The sequence below is a fragment of the Hyla sarda genome, chromosome 6, assembly GCF_029499605.1.
Source record: "Hyla sarda isolate aHylSar1 chromosome 6, aHylSar1.hap1, whole genome shotgun sequence".
Taxonomy (NCBI): Eukaryota; Metazoa; Chordata; class Amphibia; order Anura; family Hylidae; genus Hyla; species Hyla sarda.
This window is the reverse complement of record NC_079194.1, coordinates 204,054,893-204,071,196: the sequence shown is the minus strand read 5'-3', so window position 1 is coordinate 204,071,196 and position 16,304 is coordinate 204,054,893. Positions and strand designations below refer to the sequence as shown.

The following is a 16,304-nucleotide window of genomic DNA, read 5'->3' as shown; positions in this document are numbered from 1 at the left end:
AGCCCACATGAACATATCAGCTGGTTTAGGCTTGCCGATCACAGACGGCCGTCATGCACCATCCCATAGACTTGCATTGAGGGGGTGGGGTGTGACGTCACAAGGGGGCGGAGTCATGACATCACGAAACTCCAGCCCCGAAGTAGTGACTAGGGATCAACCGATATTGATTTTTTAGGGCCGATACCAATAATCTGTGAACTTTGAGGCCAATAGCCGATAACTTATACCAGAATACCGGTATAAATTATCGGCTATTTCTCCCCCCACCCCCCACCACCGCCGCTGCCCACCCCCCACCACCACTGCCGCTGCCCCCCCCTACCTATCCTCTGGTCAGAGACCATCGCCACCCGCTTCTCTCCCCCTGCCGGTCCTGAGTCCAACCACCGCCCCTGCCCGCTTCTGTCCCCCTGCCAGTCCTGAGTCCAACCACCACCGCTGCCCCATTGCCTCCCCCATCCCCGGTTTTATAATAACCTGTTCCCAGGGTCCGCGCTACTTCTGGCTCCGGCGGCGTTCTGAGCTGTCACCGTGCGCACTGAAGGTGACGTCGCATTGAGGACGTCACTCGTCATTGCGCAGCGCACAGCAATAGCGCAGGATGCTGCAGGAGCCAGAAATAGCGTGGACCATGGGAACAGGTAATTATAAAACCGGGGATGGGATAGGTCCTCTCCCCGGACCGGAGGACTGGTGGTCGGAGCACTGAAGTGGGGCAGTAAACAGGCATGCAGCCTCCCGCCATACACTGTATATGGCTGAAGGCTGTATGTCTGTGGGGGAACTGTACTACACCTAATGTGGGGAACTATACTGCACCTAATGTGGGGAACTATACTTCACCTAATGTGGGGGAACTATACCGCACCTAATGTGGGGAACTATACTGCACCTAATGTGGGGGAACTATACTGCACCTAATGTGGGGGAACTGTACTGAACCTAATGTGGGGGAAACTATACTGCACCTAATGTGGAGAACTATACTGCGCCCAATGTGGAAAACTATACTGCACCTAATGTGGGGGAACTATACTGCGCCCAATGTGGAAAACTATACTGCACCTAATGTGGGGGAACTATGCTGCACCTAATGTGGAAAACTATACTGCACCTAATGTGGAAAACTATACTGCACCTAATGTGGGGGAACTATACTGCACCTAATGTGGGGAACTATACTGCACCTAATGTGGGGAACTATACTGCACCTAATGGGGGGAACTGTACTGCACCCAATGTGGAGAACTATACTGCACCTAATGTGGAGAACTATACTGCACCTAATGTGGAAAACTATACTACACCTAATATGGGGAATTATACTGCACCTAATGTGGGGAACTATACTGCACCTAATGTGGGGAACTATACTGCACCTAATGTGGGGGAACTATACTGTACCTAATATGGGGAACTATATTGCACCTAATGTGGGGGAACTGTACTGCACCTAATATGGGGAACTATACTGTACCTAATGTGGGGGAACTGTACTGCACCTAATGTGGGGGAACTGTACTGCACATAATGTGGGGGAATTGTACTGCACCTAATGTGGGGGAACTATACTGCACCTAATGTGGGGGAACTGTACTGCACCTAATGTGGGGGAACTGTACTGCGCCTAATGTGGGGGAACTGTACTGCACCTAATGTGGGGGAACTGTACTGCCAACCTAATGTGGGGGAACTGTATTGCCAACCTAATGTGAGGGAACTGTACTGCCAACTTAATGTGGGGGAAATGTACTGCCAACCTAATATGTGGGGACTTATACTGCCAATCTAATGTGCGGGGACTTATACTGCCAACCTAATGTGGAGGAACTACAACCTATTGAAGGGGAACTATACTGCCAACCTAATGCGGGGTAACTATACTGCCAAGCTAATGCGGGGAAACTATACTGCACCTAATGTGGGGGAACTATACTGCACCTAATGTGGGGGAACTGTCGGGGGGGGGGGCATTATAATGAAGTGCTCCGTCTTCCAGGCAGCCTTAATCTGGCCCTATAGGAGCCTGGACCCACCGGGTATGAAACTCTCAGCTTTTTAGCATGCTTTAAATTGCAAAAGTGGTTGCAGGGCGTACACTTATGCCCTGTGTCCTAAAGGGATTTTGCAATAAAAGCAACTATTAACAGAGTGGCCTACCCAAACTATATGGGGCCTCCATGTAGTTTGGGTGGGCTCCTCTGTTAATAGTTGCCCCCTTATAGTTGTAGGCCCGGGTCCCTCTCAGAGGGGCCTACAACTATAATGGGGGAAATTATTTGCAAACAGGGCCTACAACAACTATGTGGGCACAACTTTCCCCTATATAGTTAGTTGTAAGCCTCTCTCTGCTGCTAATTGTAATCTCCTTACTACTGGGGTGACACACTGTAACAAACCTCCTCCTCATGTAATCTCCTTACTACTGGGGTGACACACTGTAACAAACCTCCTCCTCATGTAATCTCCTTCCTACTGGGGTGACACACTGTAACAAACCTCCTCCTCTTGTAATCTCCTTACTACTGGGGTGACACACTGTAACAAACCTCCTCCTCATGTAATCTCCATACTACTGGGCAGACACACTGTAACAAATCTCCTCCTCATGTAATCACCTTACTACTGGGGTGACACACTGTAACAAACCTCCTCCTCATGTAATCTCCTTCCTACTGGGGTGACACACTGTAACAAACCTCCTCCTCATGTAATCTCCTTACTACTGGGGTGACACACTGTAACAAACCTCCTCCTCATGTAATCTCCATACTATTGGGCAGACACACTGTAACAAATCTCCTCCTCGTGTAATCACCTTACTACTGGGGTGACACACTGTAACAAACCTCCTCCTCATGTAATCTCCTTACTACTGGGGTGACACACTGTAACAAACCCCCGTCCTCATGTAATCTCCTTACTACTGGGGTGACCCACTGTAACAAGCCTCCTCCCCATGTAATCTCCTTACTACTGGGGTGAAACACTGTAACAAACCTCCTCCCCATGTAATCTCCTTACTACTGGGGTGACACACTGTAACAAACCCCATCCTCATGTTATTAACTTACTACTGGTGTGACACACTGTAACAAACCTCCTCCCCATGTAATCTCCTTACTACTGGGGTGATACACTGTAACAAACCTCCTCCTCATGTTATTAACTTACTACTGGGGTACTGGGATGACATGCGACTCCGCTTCTGACAGCAGGTAACTAGATAGAGGAGCGCAGCCCCACCAGTATTGTCATAGGGCTTCCTAAAAAAAACTAAACTGTGGCTGCGGAAGGGTGCGCCCCCCCCAGTGGTCAGTGAGTGACAGACAGTCACTCACTGACACACACACAAAAAAAAAGTCCAGGGCCAGCCAGCTGGGCCCCCCTGGGACTCCGGCCCCTTACCCGACAGCAGCCCTGGTCCTCTGCTTCTCAAGACCCTTCATCAGGAAATGAAATCCCTGAACAGTATGAAATATAATCTATATATATAAATATATATATATATATATATATATATATATATAAAGAGAAGACCTGTGGCTAATGCCGGACATCGCCATTCCGGTCGATGTCCGGCATTAACTCTTTAGACACGGCGATCAAAGTTGAAACAATTGGGGTTGTTTGGGTGCCCGTGGACTTTACCCAAAGTGGCCTCATTATTATAGGATCGTAAAAAGTAGATCTATGTTACCCCAAATTTAACGCGAGCGAAGCTGCGGACAAAAGCTAGCTTTTAATAAGACAACTGGATTTGGGTTGAAGGTATTAGGTGCCATTGTCGTTCTTTGAATAGTGCTCATATTGAGCCCAAAAAAAAAAAGTTCAGTGGAGTACAGGAAAAAATAAGGGGTGTGGTGCAGTGGGCGATGGGGGAAGACAGACAAGAAGTAAAGATGCAAAACAGAGGGGCATTTTGCAATATTATACAAACAATCTAAAATAACTATGGTATTGATAGATTAGAAAGGTTTGTTGTGAAAGACTCATATGTTTTTTTAAGGTCCATTACTGAAAGTAAAAGCATGATTCCTTTCTAAGATCCCTTTTAGACACATCGATTTTCAGAGGTACCGTATATACTCGAGTATAAGCCGAGTTTTTCAGCACGATTTTTCGTGCTGAAAACACCCCCCTCGGCTTATACTCGAGTGAACTCTCCACCCGCAGTGGTCTTCAACCTGCGGACCTCCAGAGGTTTCAAAACTACAACTCCCAGCAAGCCCGGGCAGCCACCGGCTGTCCGGGCTTGCTGGGAGTTGTAGTTTTTAAACCTCTGGAGGTCCGCAGGTTGAAGACCACTGCGGCCTTCTACATCATCCAGCCCCCTCTCACCCCCTTTAGTTCTGTACAGTACTCGCCTCCGCTCGGCGCTGGTCCGGTGCTGCAGGACTGTCCGGTGAGGAGGTCGTCCGGTGGGATAGTGGTTCCGGGCTGCTGTCTTCACCGGGGAGGCCTCTTCTAAGCGCTTCGGGCCCGGCCCCAGAATAGCCACGTTGCCTTGACGACGACGCAGAGGTACGTTCATTACCAACGTCCTTCTGCGTCATCGTCAAGGCAACGCCTCTATTCTGGGCCCGAAGCGCGGAGAAGAGGCGCCCCCGGTGAAGATAGCAGCCCGGAACCTCTATCCCACCGGGCGACCTCCTCACCGGACAGTCCTGCAGCACCGGACCAGCGCCGAGCGGAGGCGAGTACTGTACAGAACTAAAGGGGGTGAGAGGGGGCTGGATGATGTCGAAGGCCGCAGTGGTCTTCAACCTGCGGACCTCCAGAGGTTTCAAAACTACAACTCCCAGCAAGCCCGGACAGCCGATGGCTGCCCAGGCTTGCTGGGAGTTGTAGTTTTGAAACCTCTGGAGGTCCGCAGGTTGAAGACCACTGAGGACGGATAGTTCACAAGAGGATGATGACAAGGGGATGATGAAGGGGGGGTGTGGGATGATGACAAGGGGATGATGAAGGGGGGTGGGGATGATGACAAGGGGATGATGACAAGGGCATGATGAAGGGGGGTGTGGGATGATGACAAGGGGATGATGACAAGGGCATGATGAAGGGGGGGTGTGGGATGACGACAAGGGGATGATGACAAGGGCATGATGAAGGGGGGGTGTGGGATGATGACAAGGGGATGATGACAGGGTGATGATGATGAGGGTCTGGATGATGACAGGGTGATAATGATGACGATGTTAATGACGGGGGTCTGGATGATGACAGGGGGGATGATGTATTTCCCACCCTAGGCTTATACTCGAGTCAATAACTTTTCCTGGGATTTTGGGGTGAAATTAGGGGCCTCGGCTTATATTTGGGTTGGCTTATACTCGAGTATTACGGTAAACACGTGCTAATCTTGGTGATGGGCGTTCATTTACAGACCCTCTATGAGGCTTAATAAGGAGGGCAGCCAGCTGGACCGCTCAAACAATCACTGGATTGTTGATGTGGCCTTTCAAAGTCTATATTATCAGCTGTACATTGCGTTCTCACCCGGCCGATAACAATGATTTTATTGGCCACACAAACTATGCCAATCGCTGGTCCTTTGACATAACAGTTCATTCACCCAATAATTGACTCATGTACATGGCCTTAAGTAAACTTCTCAACTCTTTTAATAGTAAGCATAACAGATAAAGTACAAGTGGAGTCAAAGGCTGGCTTCCATGAACTAATTAATTAATAACAGAGATTTAAAGGAAAATTCCTCAAATAAATAGAAATAATGGGGGAGATTTATCAAAACCTGTGCAGAGGAAAATTGACTAGTTGCCCATAACAACAGATTGTTGTTCAGATCGCGTCTTTCATTTTTTTTTTAAATGCCTCTGAAAAATAAAGAACCAATCTTTTTGTTTCCTATGGGCAACCTTTCAACTTTTCCTCTGGACAGGTTTTGATAAATCTCCCCAAATGGATCAATCTGTCTTAGGCAACCAAGCACAGCTCTGTTGTAATTTTACCAAAACAATTAGTGAAATAAATGCTGATCTAAAATTGGGGTTTTTGTCACAGAAAGACTGGCCCAAATTTAATAGTGCCATCATTTTGTCCTCAAATACTCCAGAATTGGAACAGCAATAAGCACACACTTATTAACTCCTTAAGGACCAAGGACGTACCGGTACGTCCTGAGTCCTTTCCCTTTCTATAACGCGGGGCCACAACATCATAGCGTGATAGCGGGTCGGGCCCAGCTAATAGCGTGCGGCAATGATTGCGGTGCTGCGCGCTATTAACCCTTTGGACGCGGCGTTCAAAGTTGAACACCGCATCTAAAATGAAAGTAAATCACTGCCGGTTAGCTCAGGGGGCTGTTCGGGATCGCCGCGGCGAAATCGCGGCATCCCGAACAGCTGTGGGACACAAGGAGGGTCTCCTACCTTGCCTCCTGTTGTCCGATCGCCGAATGACTGCTCAGTGCCTGAGATCCAGGCATGAGCAGTCAAGCGACAGAATCATTGATCACTGGTTTCCTATGAGAAACCATTGATCAATGTAAAAGATCAGTGTGTGCAGTTTTATAGCTCCCTATGTGAGCTATAACACTGCAAAAAAAAAAAGTGAAAAAAAATAAGATCAGATAATAAAGATCATTTAACACCTCCCCTAATAAAAGTTTGAATCACCTCCCTTTTCCCATTAAAAAAACAGTGTACATAAAAATAAAAATAAACATATGCGGTATCGCCGTGTGCAGAAATGTCCGAATTATAAAAATATATCATTAATTAAATCGCATGGTCAATGGCATACGCGCAAACAAATTCCAAAGTCCAAAATAGTGTATTTTTGGTCACTTTTTATATCATGAAAAAATTAATAAAAAGCGATCAACAATTCCAATCAATACAAAAATGGTACCACTAAAAACTTCAGATCACGGCACACAAAATGAGCCCTCATACTGCCCCATATGTAGAAAAATAAAAAAGTTATAGGGGTCAGAAGATGACAATTTTAACCCCTTAAGGACCCGGGCTTTTTCCGTTTTTTCATTTTCAATTTTTCCTCCTTAACTTTAAAAAATCATAACTCTTAAAAATTTTGACCTAAAATTCTATATGATGGCTTATTTTTTGCGTCACTAATTCTACTTTGTAATGACATTAGTCATTTTACCCAAAAATCTACGGTGAAACGGGAAAAAAAATCAATGTGCGACAAAATTGATGAAAAAACACTATTTTGTAAGTTTTGGGGGCTTCCGTTTTTACGCAGTACATTTTTCAGCAAAAATTATACCTTATCTTTATTTTGTAGGTCCATACGGTTAAAATGATCCCCTATTTGTATAGGTTTGATTTTGTATGACTTCAGAAAAAAATCATGAATACATGCAGGAAAATTTATACGTTTAAAATGGTAATCTTTTGACCCCTATAACTTTTTTATTTTTCTGTGTTCAGGGTGCTACAAGGGCTACAAGCGCCGTCATCTAAAGTTTTTTGCAGTACCATTTTTTTCCGATCAGACTTTTTGATCACTTTTTATTCACTTTTTTGTGGTATAAAAAGTGATCAAAAATGCGCTATTTTGGACTTTGGAATTTTTTTGCGCGTACGCCATTGAATGAGCGGTTTAAAAAGCTGTATATTTTTATAATTCGGACATTTCCACACGCGGCTATACCACATATGTTTATTTTTATTATTATTTACATAATGTTTTTTTTATTCTTGGAAATGCCGGTTGATTCAAACTTTTATTAGGGGAAGGGATAATTGAAAGGGTTAATGATTTTTTTTACACTTTTCTTATGCAATATTATAGCTCCTATAGGGGGCTATAACATTGCATTAACTGATCTTTTACAATGATTGATCCATCTCCATAGGAATGGATCAATCAGTGTTTTCGGCGATTGAATGCTCAAGCCTGGATCTCAGGCTTGAAGCATTCATTCGGCGATCGGACAGCGCAGGAGAAGGTAATAAGACCTCCTCCTGTGCTACAGCTGTTATACCGCGGCGATCCCGAACAGCTCCCTGAGCTAGCCGGGCACTTTTACTTTCGTTTTTAGCCGCGCGGCTCAGCTTTGAGCTATTAGAGGCGGGTCCCGGCTTCACTATGACGTGTGACCCCGCGTTATATCTCAAGACCAGGACCCAGGACGTACCCATACGTCCTGGGTCCTTAAGAGGTTAAACGTATACATTTTCCTGCATGTAGTTATGATTTTTTTCAGAAGTACGACCTATATAAGTAGGGTATCATTTTAATCGTATGGACCTACAAAATAAAGAGAATATGTCATTTTACCGAAAAATGTACTGCGTAGAAACATTTTTTTTTTTTTAATTTTGTCTCACAATGATTTTTTCCCCCCCGTTTCGCCGTAGATTTTTGGGTAAAATGACTGATGTCATAACAAAGTAGAATTGGTGGTGCAAAAAAGAAGCCATCATATGGATTTTTAGGTGCAAAATTGAAATGTAAGGAGGAAAAAAGGAAAGTGCAAAAACGGAAAAAACCCTGGTCCTTAAAGGGGTACTCCGCCTCTGGCATCTTATTCCCTATCCAAAGGATAGGGGATAAGATGTTAGATCACTGTAGTCCCGCTGCTGGGGACCCTGGGGATTGCCGCTGCGGCACCCCGCCATCATTACTGCACAGAGTGAGTTCGCTCTGTGTGTAATGACGGGCGATACAGGGGCCGGAGCAGCGTGACGTCATGGCTCCGCCCCTCATGACATCACGGCCGGTCCCCTTAATGCAAGTCTATGGCAGGGGGCGTGACGACCGCCACGGCCCTTCCCATAGACTTGTATTGACGGGGGCGAGCCGTGATGTCACGAGGGGCGGAGCCGTGACGTAACGATGCTCCGGCCCCTGTATTACCCGTCATTACACACAGAGCGAACTCGCTCTGTGCAGTAATGATAGCGGGGTGCTGCAGCAGCGATCCCCGGGGTCCCCAGCAGCGGGACCCCGGCGATCTGACATCTTATCCCCTATCCTTTGGATAGGGGATAAGATGTCTAGGGGCGGAGTACCCCTTTAAGGGGTTATGCAGATCACAAAAGAACAGAAACTGCCTTATCTGACAATGAGAAAGTGCTTAGTGAAAAGGCAACATGGCATAGGCAAGAAGGAGGCTGAAATTGTGAGGTACACCACTAATGTGCCAAAAATGTTAGTGCATTATAAAAACATTGGTCTTCCCTTAGAACAGAAGTGCAAACATACAACTGTGGTCAAAAGTTTTGAGACTGACATTTTTTGGTTTTTTTTCTATAAGGTTTGCTGCTTCAATGTTTTTAGATCTTTTAGTCAGATGTTTCTTGGGTATACTGAAGTAAAGTTGTGGTAGGCAATGGTGTAATGCATCAAAAGACATCAAGTTTATATAAAGAATGAATATTAACTATATTGATTTCTGCAATTCACCCTGGCATGCTGGGCCACATCCTGTCTAATGACAACCCATTCTGGCCTAACTGGTGCTTTGGAGTTTATTACAATTTCTGTGTTTTTGTTTGTCCACTAACTTTTTAAGGATTCACCACAGGTTCTCAATGGGATTAGGATCTAGAAAGGTTCCTGTCTATGGACCCAAAATTTCAATGTCTTGTTCACCGAGACATTTAGTTATCACTTTTACCTTGTGACATTGTGCTCCGTCATACTCCATCATTAGGATAAGTTGCTATTGAGGGGTGTTTAGATACTATTCCTTATTTATGGCAGTGTTTTTAGGCAAAATTGTGAGAGAGCTTACACATGAATGTGTAAGCTCTCTCAGATGTTCTATGTTGTCGCCCAGTACAGAATGTGCCATTCTGTAACCCTGTCAGTCCTATCAGGTGGACTTTTTCCATGTCCCCTTGCCCAACACTCCTCAGGACTCTTTTACAGTGTAAAGTTATAATTGAGTTATATATTGAGTTAATATAATTCTGTGAGTTATAATAGCATGTTCTTGTGCCTTAAAATACAGTTGCTAAGAGTTACAGTCAGGGCCGTAAATGTTGGCTCCCCTGAAATTTTTCTAGAAAATGAAGTATTTCTCACAGAAAAGGATTGCAGTAACACATGTTTTGCAATACACATGTTTATTCCCTTTGTGTGCATTGGAACTAAACCAAAAAAAGGAGGAAAAAAAGCAAATTGGACACAATGTCACACCAAACTCCAAAAATGGTCTGGACAAAATTATTGGCACCCTTAACTTAATATTTGGTTGCACACCCTTTGGAAAAAATAACTGAAATCAGTCACTTCCTATAACCATCAATAAGCTTCTTGCACCTCTCAACCGCAATATTGGACCACTCTTCCTTTGCAAACTGCTCCAGGTCTCTCTTACTAGAAGCAGAAGTATAGGAGGAAAAAAGCTGCAATGGCGCTCCCAAGGAAGTAACCCAAGTCGTGGGTATTGATGCAAAATAATTTATTCTTACAGCATAAGAAATCAAAGAAAATAATAAATCAAGATGCGTTTCGGGAGTCACAGCTCCCTTTTTCAGTTGCAGGTGGTACAGCGAGCACCTGCAATTGAAAAAGGGAGCTGTGACTCCCGAAACGCATCTTGATTTATTATTTTCTTTGATTTCTTATGCTGTAAGAAAAAATTATTTTGCATCCATACCCACGACTTGGGTTACTTCCTTTTGAGCGCCATCGCAGCTTTTTTCCTCCTATACTTCTGCATTACTCTACGGACTCTCCTCTGGGCTCCGTCCACACGCTGCTGACCTGCATACCAAGCTACCATCACCGGCAAGGAATACGCTACCCCCACCTGGGTACCCACCTACACCGGCTAAAGACCTACACAACACCCGGCGCTACCTCCGCTTTTGTCCTCCAGTTATTGCTCTCTTACTGGAAGGGCGCCTTTTCCCAATAGCAATTTTAAGATCTCTCCACAGGTATTCAATGGGATTTAGATCTGGACACATTTCTGGCCACTTCAGAACTCTCCAGCGCTTTGTTGCCATCCATTTCTGGGTGCTTTTTGATGTATGTTTGGGGTCATTGCCCTGCTGAAAGAATTAACATCTCAGACGCAAACCCAGCTTTCTGACAATGGGCTGTACAGTGCGACCCAAAGTCATTTGGCAATCCTCAGATTTCATGATGCCTTGCACACATTCAAGACACCCAGTGCCAGAGGCAGCAAAATGACCCCAAAATATCATTGAACCTCCACCATTCATTAATTTTGGCAAAATGTATTCTTGCTTTTTCATGTCTCTGTGTCAGCAGTGGGTCCTCCTGGGTCTCCTGCCATAGATTTTCAGTTCATTTAAATGTCGACGCATAGTTTGCACGGATACTGATGCTCCCTGAGCCTGTGTGAAAGCGGGAATATCTTTGGAACTTGTTTGGGGCTGCTTATCCACCATCCGGACTATCCTGCGTTGACACCTTTCATCAATTTTTCTCTTCTGTCCACGCCCAGGGAGATTAGCTACAGTGCCAAGCGTTGCAAACTTTTTGATAATGTTGAGCACTTTGAACAAAGGCAAATCTAGATCTCTGGAGATGGACTTGTAACCTTGAGATTGTTGGTATTTTGGTATTTTTCAACAATTTTGGTTCTCAAGTCCTCAGACAGTTCTCTTCTCCTCTTTCTGTTGTCCATGCTTAGTGTGGCGCACACAGACACACAATGCAAAGACAGTTACCCACATCTGTTACATGCCCCAGGTGAGTTTAAAGGAGCATCACATTTTTTAAACATTCTTATTTTTCCACAATTTTTAAAGGGTGCCAATAATTTTGTCCAGCCAATTATTGGAGTTTGGTGTGTCATTATGTTCAGTTTGCTTTTTATGCTCCTTTTTTGGTTTAGTTCCAATACACACAAAGGGAATAAACATGTGTATAGCAAAGCATGTGTTACTGCAATCCTTTTCTGTGAGAAATACTTCATTTTCTAGACTGTATGTTAACAAGGAAGGTGTAAGGTGTAATTGCTCCCATATATAGCATATATAGTTTATTGCAGTTGAGAGTTGGAGATCTAGCTGAGATACAGTGGAGTAAACACCTGAGAAGTTGTCTGGTGTTCCTCAAGGGAGGCCTAAGGCCTAGTCAAGCAGCCACGCATCTACTACCAGTTAACCCCTGCAGGTGAAAGTCAAAGCCTGGCGGTAAGCACAAATACAGGGGACAAGTCTAGCCAAGATATTCAAGTCTGTCAAATTACTAAATTCAGCGTGGGTTGCACAAGTCAGTCCCAGTCCACTACAAGTCCCAGCAAGCCGACAAACTTCCTAAAGATCACTGTGCATCTACTTGGGCCTGAAATGAGCTGTAAAGACCTTGTCTGTCTCAGTAAAAAGTTGTTGTTCCATAACCTTGCATTAGAGTGATTATTTGCCCCCTAGCTTGGCCCAGAAATCATTGGCTATACCTCAGGTGGTGAATTAGGTAAACCACACCCTGGCATCATGAACATAAAGGGTTAATGTCATCTGCCCTAAGGGTTAATAAATTGAGCCCTTCCTACACCCTCACCACAACTTTTGGCGTCCTACAAACAGGATATGGGTGTGAGCCCTATACAAAAATACCCCCCCCCCCCCTGAAATGTGTCCAGTATGGTAAAAACCGCACATCTGTGCAACAGAAATTGCGCCAGTTTTGTCCGGGACTTTGTCACTAAAAGCTCCTATCCTAGAAGGCACTTGTGAAATAGAGGGGGAGGTGAAGAAAAGTTTAGTGTCTGCCACTGTGAAAAGTATTGAAGTTGTACCCGTCATGGGTAAAATCCGTACAGAAGCTATGAAGCTTTGCCATACCTGAAGGGGTTAATCAGGTCCAGTGATTCCCACGCGCACGAGCAGTTGAAGCTCCACCAACATCAGTCACCAGCAGTGACGTCTCTTCAGCCCAGCGAGGAGGAACCAAAAGGATCGTCCTGTGTTGCACAGGGGAAGGTTTTTCTGACCAGACCCAAACAGGAAGTGCCCTGGGTGCCGCAGCTCCGAGAGTTTCTGATTGGTGAAATTATAGTCTGCGCTGCACCGCAACTCCTACAAGTCTTATCGATCATTCAGTTTAGTGTACACAGTCTCCAGCACCCTGTTCTGCAACTATCATCCTGGTATTGTCCGCAAGTGTGGTTATCAAGTCTCCTGTTACCAGATACCTGCACAATAGAGGCGGAGTGTCTGCTGTTGTTACCCTAATCGTCCAAGCCAAAGCCACTGCAGCACCTCACCAGCTCTCTTAAAGGGGAACGCACCCATCTTCCTTAAAGTGACAGCGCCCTCAAAAGTCTACTAGATGTCTGAACCAAGCACCACAGATCATCCGGGCACCAGCACCCTGCCATCTCGCACGGCGAGCATTCCATCTAGTCCAGCAGCTAGTGTCCAAACCGTTATGCACGCCAATCTTTTGTTCCATCAAAGTGCCAGCACAGCAATTAAATCAGAATACTGATGTGTGTGGGGTGATGTATGTTTGAGGGGTGCTGTGTGTGAGGGGTGCTGTGTGTGTTTTTGGGGTACGGTTTGTCTAAAGGTGCTGTTTGTGGGGATGCTGATTGCGAGGTGCTGTTTGTGGGGGTGCTGTGTGTGTGTGTGTGTGTGTTTGAGTGGTGCTGTGTTTGAGGGGTGCTGAGTGTGTTTGAGGGGTGCTATGGGTGCTGTGTGGGGGAAGGGGTACCTAATACAAAATACATACGTAAAATACATTAAAAAATTTTTATTTCAGCTACCATGTTGCATGCTAGGGTGGTGCTGCAGTAGTTTTTGTATTTTTGCTGGTAGAAGAGCACGGACTGCAGAGAGTGGGCCGTGTCCCGTGTATCAGAACAAAGGAAACAAAAAAGGTGCCTCTTTCAAGGTGCTTGCAGTTTTAAAACATCAAATCTTTAATCTGTATGCATTAAAAATAGAAAAAGATGGACGTCAATCTTAAAAGAGAAGCAAAACTCCAACATGTTTTGAGCTAAATGTAGTTTAGCTCAAAACGCACTAGAGTTTCACTTTTCTTTTATGATGTCCACCTTTTTCTATTTATAATGCATACATATTAAAGGTTTGATTTTTTAATACTACATGCTCTTTTATCCTTGGAAAAGCTGGAGGCAACATTCTTTTATCTTTTGTTCTGATTCATAATACATATATACATACGCCATACATACATACATAGATCATACACACATAACATACATATATATATATATATATATATATACACACACATCATACATACTATATGCATACATACAAACATCATACATATATAATACATGCATGCATCATACATATATAGTACATGCATCCATCATACATATATAATACATACATCATACATACATATGCACATCATACATTATAAATACAAAAAGCCTTAATATATACATATACACATCATACATAAATACATCATACATACATAATACAAACACCATAAATACATAATACACACCATACATATTACACACATCATACATACATACATCCCACCCCCCTCCCGTCCACGGTCGCCTTACCCCAGTCATTTCTCACCATTCCTCACGCCGAGGAATGGACACCCGGCGCCAGGAGTTGCGGCCAGGATCATCCCAGGAGGTGGAAGCAGACGTGCGCAGCTGCGGGGCAGCCCCTGCGCCTTCCGTTAGCGCAGCAGTGTGCGCGGCCGGGGAAGGGGGAGGAGTGGCCGGAGTAAGGTGTAAAGAGTGGTCAGAGGGGATAGAGCGTCCGGAGGACGGGGTGATAGAGCGGCCGGAGGACTGGGGGGATAGAGCGGCCATAGGAGAGGGGGATAGAGCATCCGGAGGACTGGGGGGATAGATCGGACGGAGGACGGTGGGATAGAGCGGCCGTAGCCGCAAGTTAAAAATAAATACATTTTTAGACATTCCGCAAAGACAGATGGCCGGCCAACCGGTGTGCCCTGAAAGGCATCCATGGCGACCTATGGCCGCGTGCCCACAGAGGGGGCTTGGCGTGCCACCTGTGGCACGCGTGCCATAGGTTCGCCATCACTGCCCTAGAGACTGTCCAGAAGTTAGATGGTATAACTGCCGAGCAGCGCAGATTGACAGATTGGCAGATGGACAGATTTATTGATGGCTCTCATAATAAGTGGGACAAGGCCCAACTGAGAATGTTAACAGTCCAAAACCCCAACATGTAATTTCCTGCTTTTAAGAGACTGGCTATACAAGTAATTGAGTCCTGGACTGATTTCAAAGATGTTTGTACCCCCCTTGCATCTGCTCAGGAACCACTAGGGGCGAAGGCCAGGCCCATACCATCACTGCCCTTTGTCTCCACTCCAGTGCAACCTACCCTGCCAGTCACCACAGTCTCCGATCTACAGAGTGTTAGGCAAGACATAAAAAAAAACTGACTAAAGCTGTTAAGGAGCTTGCCACATGGTCTGCTCCACCTGCCTGGGAACCGTCCTTACCAAGAAAACCTCCCACTGCTCCTGATCCCCACAATCCCAGTTACCGTAATCCTTTACCCATTCTGGGACTCAGAGACCCTTTTGCACTTACTGTAACAAGCCCGGTCATTTGAAAATGCGGTGCTGGGATTTAAATAGATTCACCCTGAGGTCGAGGACCGGCACTCAGGAAAAATGTCATCAGGTCCATCCCCCGAACGACCTAAGTCACGACTCTCACTTTATGTCGCCTCCTGCCACCTTGTAACGGTTGTTGTAGAAGGTGTACCTTTAGTGGCGTTGATAGATACTGTCACGATTCGGCTTACAGGTAGTGGATCCACTGAGTCAGCGAGGGATTGGCGTGGACCGTGCTAGTGGACCGGTTCTAAGAGGCTACTGGTGTTCACCAGAGCCCGCCGCAAAGCGGGATGGTCTTGCTGCGGCAGTAGCAACCAGGTCGTATCCACTAGCAACGGCTCAACCTCGCTGACTGCTGAGAAGGCGTGGGACAGAAGGACTAGGCAGAGGCAAGGTCAGACGTAGCAGAAGGTCGGGGCAGGCGGCAAGGTTCGTAGTCAAGATGGATAGCAGAAGTTCAGGTAACACAGGCTTTGGACACACTAAACGCTTTCACTGGCACAAGGCAACAAGATCCGGCAAGGGAGTGCAGGGGCAGTGAGCAGATATAGTCTGGGAGCAGGTGGAAGCAAATTAAGCTAATTGGGCCAGGCACCAATCATTGGTGCACTGGCCCTTTAAGTCTCAGAGAGCTGGCGCGCGCGCGCCCTAGAGAGCGGAGCCGCGCGCGCCAGCAGATGACAGCAGGGGACCGGGACGGGTAAGTGACCTGGGATGCGATTCGCGAGCGGGCGCGTCCCGCTGTGCGAATCGCATCCCCGACGGCCATGACAGTGCAGCGCTCTCGG

General features: G+C 45.9%; 1 protein-coding gene across 5 annotated transcripts in view; it reads right to left on the bottom strand.

The window, feature by feature from the left end:
• The window catches only part of SLC6A2 (solute carrier family 6 member 2), a 183,779-nt gene that overhangs the window by 82,410 nt on the left and 85,065 nt on the right, over positions 1–16,304 (bottom strand). The window contains exon 1 of one of the 5 annotated variants that reach the window (XM_056526305.1): positions 12,768–13,060. The exons of the other annotated variants lie outside the window; for them this stretch is intronic. The gene's annotated coding sequence lies outside the window, so the exon portion shown is untranslated. Of the gene's footprint in view, positions 1–12,767; positions 13,061–16,304 lie in introns of those variants that run through there. 5 annotated transcript variants of the gene reach the window in all.